Genomic DNA, 6000 nt, shown 5'->3' with positions numbered 1-6000 from the left:
AAACTCATTCAGATCCAGCGATTAAAATCACACTACGACGAGGATAAAAATAAAGCATCGGACTGAACGAAACGTCAACAAAATATGCATGGAAGTAATGATAAGAATCCATAGATTCACAAGATACCCTTATTATCAAGAGAACATTGATGTCTCTCTGATGATAACATAAGATAGCATATGAATGTATAACATCATAACCAGAATGACGATAATACACGTCTTTGATAGGTTGTATCATGAGTTGACTGACAATATTTGGAACGATAGTCTGTGTGGATTATTGTTAAACTTCAAACAACAAGCAAGCAAACAAGCAAACAAACAAACAACAAACAAACTCACAAACAAAACCTCATGATCTACTTGTCTCAGCTCAAGTGAATTTGTCGGTATAATGGGAAAAGGACAGTGCTGTTCCTCAAACACGACTTGCATAATACAACATAATCTAAGACACACAAACGATAACCAAGTAACAGCAATAGTGGATGTGAAGAGAGTTAACAAAGTCATCAGCCTGAAGAAAGTTGCGGTTTAGTCAAAACATTCCTAACAAAATACATCCCTGAGTATACAGCCTTTGAGACAATTTTCCATCATAGTCAAATTATTATCACGAAGGGTTTAGCTTATAAGGGTTTGAAGAACAGCTGAGTTATGGTAACGTTTACGTATATATCTTTCGGTATTAATCTACATCCAATTAAAAGACACTTCTAACTGTATTATTTTCGGCAAAGAAATCTGTGTTTTAATATGATAGAAGGCAAATTGTGGCAATGACCCTGAAGGAGATATTCCTGTCTCATTGTTGAGACAACGGTATGAACGTGACATTTTCTGGTTACCAAAACACCTTGCATCGACAATGTTCGTGATCCTGAAGCCTCCAACGACATTTGTTTGGAGGCTTCAGGAGTGGCTTCTTGAGTGGCCAAATTGGTGTGGCTCTAGATATTCCAGTCCAATATATTCTGTTCGAAGAGGAAATCAGCATTGTTCTGTGTTTAACTCTATATTTTTCTTGTTTCTTTCGCATATTTGGAGTGTTATTAGCGAGGCAAACTCGTGTCGGTGACCTCATATTCCAAATTGCAGAAACTGGAACTTTCATTGCACACACACATAGCTGTGATATGACTCGAAAAAAAAAGTTGTCTATATGGACTACTTTTTGCAACATGGTCACGTGGCACTGAGTAGTCCCCAAACACAATACCATCCTCAGAGATCGTGTTTTATGTGTGTATTATGTTTATGTGCGTACGCATTTGTGTAAGTGCCAATTTGGGCTAAAGACTAAAAAATGACACGGGTTATAAGACCTAAAATCCCCTGCCATGGCTCTATCACTTGTAATGTCCACTATAACAGTGGGCGTTCCTTTTTGTACAGGTTTTGTTCCTTGGAGCTTTTTTTTTTTTGGGGGGGGGGTACTTTTTGGTTAAGTTTTCTCATTTCTTTGTCCTAACATTTCAAGCAAAAGGGTATTAGACTATATAGTATTTCGCTACAGAGGTTTCCAATTTATTTCCGGAAAGATAGGTGCAAATCCGTACCGGCATCAAAGTAGTAAATCAAGAAAAGATAAAGAATGATTTGTACAGCGTGCCATCTAGCTGACTGAGTATAGAAGCGATTGACAGATGATTAGTTTGAGAGATGCTATCATAATTATCCTATAACACGCGCGTACACATATGTAGCTTGATGACAACATTGATAGTAAAAGCGAAGCAAACGAAACGACAGAGAGACCTATAAATAAAGAAATGAGAGGGGAGGGGTTTGTGAAGAATGAAAAAGAGAGCAAGAACAAGGAAATGAAAGAAGAAGAGTACATTATTAGCAATATATTATCTTAAACATTACAAACACAGCATCTGCTCCGATGGACAATGTACTGCGCTGCGCGAAAGAGATTCAGCGAACACACTTCTGCAAATATCGTGGTAAGATTTTACCGCCGAGAGAGCGATGCAATATATCAAATTTTGTCCGTATGGCTCTTCCCAGCGGGAAACGTTTTAAAAAACAAGATCTTATGAGGAAAGCGAACGATTAGCTGAATGCGGACCAAATGGGAGAGAAAGTAATGGCCAGGAAGGGGTATTAATAGTGGGCTAATTACAATATTACGGTAGGTTGGAGGTCATTGACTGCATGGTAAGATGGAGGATTGGTATAGTGAGTGACCTGGGAGTTTTCACTCTTTCCTTTGTTAGCTCTAATTTCATCCGCGCTCTTGAACTTCTTACCGGGTTTGTTTGTTTTCTTAAGACGCATTGCAGGCACATAACGTTTTGTGTGGATGGCTTGGCCAGCCCTCTGCAGGACTAAAAGACCAAGGAAGAAGAAGAAGAAGAAAAAAAATGACTTCCTGTTTCCTTCGTTCCCCATCCCCCCCCCCCCCCTCCTTGCAGGCAAAGTTTGGTTTCATCACGAGAAGAAACGAACGCATTGAGTCACAATGTGGGTGGGAGCGAAGTCACGATTCTTGACAATGTCGTGTGCTGCTGTTTTCACTTTATCAAGATGTCTTTGATGAATGACTGAAATGAAACATACAAATAACCCGCACAAAAACAAGGATAAACAACAAGAATTAAACACGGAAACGCCGTCTTAATCCTCAATCCACTTTTTATTGTGACTGTGATTGATTGTCTGTCTGTTCGCATTTCAGGCATTTCATGGCGTTTAACATGATAAAAGTGCAGGCAAGGCATATCATTTATAAGAAAGCATGTAACTCAAGCATATAGCTCATTCAATACAGTGTATAATGGCAAGTCACGGAGAAACGGAAAAAGACTTTCTAAGATCTTCGATGTTTGCACGTTCGCCTTTCAGTAGAAATGGTTTCAGCCAGATGAAAGTCGTATTATAACCTTTGTACCAAAAATGAAAGCATATCGAATGAATTCAGTTATAAACGTTGAGTTGTACCATGAATAATTGTAAAAAGGTTTAAAGTGATTATTTGGCAATTACAACCCTTTCCCCTTAAAAATGTCACCATAATAGTTTACTACAGGATAATGATATGACAATACCCCCCAAAAAAAATCTTTACTACTATACTTATTGTGCATACAGAATATACTAAAAATAACAATCTTGCGTCCTTTTGTTATTATGGCTCTGAATCTTTAACTGCCGAACCAATCTATGAATGAGGATTTATAAGGAAGAAAGTGTTGTAATATTACTAAATCGTTACCTTAAAACGTGTATGACATAACCGATTGGAGATCATTATGTAAGTTGATGATATCACAATATCAGCTTATTGTATCGTCATTGTTGCGACCATTACCACTGTCTGCTTAAAATGTGCTAGAAATTCGGGTTTTTTTCCATAGAATTCCATAAGTTTCCTGATATTCCATATGTAATTTTTTATAGAGCTGTTTGGTTTTATCCTTTATATTAAAATCTAAGTGAACTTTAATGACCATTGTGAGATAGAACACAATGCAATGATGAATGTGCAGACAATGAAATAGAATTGAAAAAGGAAAGCTCCCCTCTCAAACTATATAATGTCATAATTGTGGGAATCGGTTAGCTATTTAAGCTCAAACACTTGATTATTATCACATCGTTTGATGTGATTGGGGATTCAAACTTTGATAAGTCGTAAAGTGCTATACATGTACTTCACAAAAGTTCGAGGCAGGTATACAGAGTGTATATGTTAATACACACCATATGCACATATTTCGGGTGATGTTAGTTATTCCAGACGTTCGTTAATCCGAAATGAAATTGGATAAGGTTCGGTATTTCGAAGCACACAAATTCCCTTATGCACTATATAATGTCATATTCGTTAAAATCCGAAAATAGAATAGAGGGTGACACGACATTTGCTCCTGCGACAATTATTGCTCCTGGTATTATTTTCTCCAAGGACTCATCAAGGTTATAAAAAAGGGTTAGAGATGTGAGAGGGTTTTAGAATAGGTTCTAACAAACATTCGGAATTACGAACCTTATTTCGTTTTCGGATTAACAATCGTTAAGAATAACGATTTTTAACGTTTAAACACACTGAGGTGTACACTGGTACATACGTATACAGTTGAGAATCCGCCATGTCCCACACACATAAAAGCTTCGAGGGAGAACACTAAAAAATCTGATGTTTCAAGAAGCTTTAATCACTGTTGCCGGATGAGTGACCATTAATCCTCTAAAAATGAATGTTCAGATCCAGAAAGAAATTCGAAAAGGCGTACTGAGTATTTCGCAATTATTGTAATTCCCCCAACGCTGTGTGTAATATATTCCATTCACTCTCTCTCTCTCTCTCTCTCTCCCTCTCTCTTCTTTCTCCTCTCCCTCATCCCTCTCTCTATCCATCCCTCTCTCTTTCTTCCGTCATTATATCTGCGCTGTTAAAGTCAATATCTCTTCTCCGCACTATTCTCCTCATCTGCGCTCCCTCCTCTCTCCATCTCACTTTCTCCCTCCATTCCGAACTCTGTGCTCCTTCGCTGTCCGATTGCGTTAGGATTCGGGCTTTCGATAGTGTTATTTACATGTGATTATGATTAATGTTGCCGGACTGGAATGGTAGGCGTGGCGTGGTGAACGGTGCGCTTCAGCGCCTGACAGATTTCACGTGTCAGGGCGATGCGGGGATCGAGCATCGAGTATCGCTGGGTGACACTTCATCACCGTGTGCAACGACCGTGATCGTCCCAGAGCCATTGTGTGAAACTCAGTGAGTGAACGTTCTGCAGCCGCTTGGTTAAATGATATCATCAAATCCTTTGGGGACTTTCGGGGGGAAAGAAATGAGGAAATAGGTGTAAGTGAAGACAATCTGGCTGAGTCTTGTAATTATGATAATTGTTTGTTGTGTATAGAATTAGACAGTAATAGAATTCATAGGCTTAATGCCATGGACCACTTAAAGGGATGATAATAAACAGTTTTGGTTGAGATGGGAATTCAGGTTTCAATCTTTTTATATCAGAAAATACTTGTGTGAAATATCAAAGAACATACAATTCTACAACAGGAATAAAAAGTTTATATGATGAAAATCTGTTTTGAAATTGCTGAGAAATAGAAAGCAAAAACAAAAGAAAACAAATTGGCCCTAATGATTATATAAAAGGTGGGTCGCATCTCAGTCAAAACTATACCATATACATTTAAAGTCCTTTTCGACTCACACTTCTGGACTTTCCCCTTTATTTCCAGCTGTCAAATCAAGAAAAGAATTGAGCTGGTTCGAACTTACGACTAATGTAAGTTTTTTTTTCTTTCAATAGTTATAGGCTACACTTTCTTTTGATTCAGCAGTCTTATCAGCTGATATATCTCTTTTGATATTCGGGGTTAAAAAAAAACACAGAATACTGTATTGTTCGAATACTAACTGTGAACATTGAAGAAGAAGGTGTCAAGACTTGTTGTTAAAACAATATAAAACATGAAAATTTACAATGAAACGAGAAACACCACTTAATAGTAAGAACCAGTTTCACTAAGAATGATAGAATCTTTACATTACGGTGTAAGGTTGTATAATATCTGCAAATGGCCTGTCCCTAACATCAATAATCGATTCTGTCTCGTATCATAAAGTGATTGCAGTAATTCTGTTTATATATGCTCTGATCCATCTCTCTATTTCACATCATTCTCATCTTTAGAATCCCAAATTTGAAATGAATGTACTTACCTTACAACACTAGGTCAGTATGGTCCACTCTGCACAGATATTACCGTGGTTATGGCTAACTCTTCGCCTTTGGTCGGTCAAACTAGGGAGGTGAGACAAAACCTCCCTGGTCAAACAACATTCCACCATGGATTGCACGTCCACTATCCGGGCGAGCGCGATGAGCGTCTTCACTACACACCTGGGACAGGTCAGAGGGTGGGGTGGGGCGGGGTGGGATGGGATCAATGAGGACTATGTTCATGGCTACTCAAAGTATAATGATGGACGCATCACATCTATCACTTCCGCCAAAG

This window comes from Diadema antillarum, unplaced genomic scaffold, assembly GCF_040938485.1.
Source record: "Diadema antillarum isolate AM-2024a unplaced genomic scaffold, OU_Dant_1.0 seq00001189_RagTag, whole genome shotgun sequence".
NCBI classification, from domain to species: Eukaryota; Metazoa; Echinodermata; class Echinoidea; order Diadematoida; family Diadematidae; genus Diadema; species Diadema antillarum.
This window is presented reverse-complemented; position numbering follows the sequence as displayed.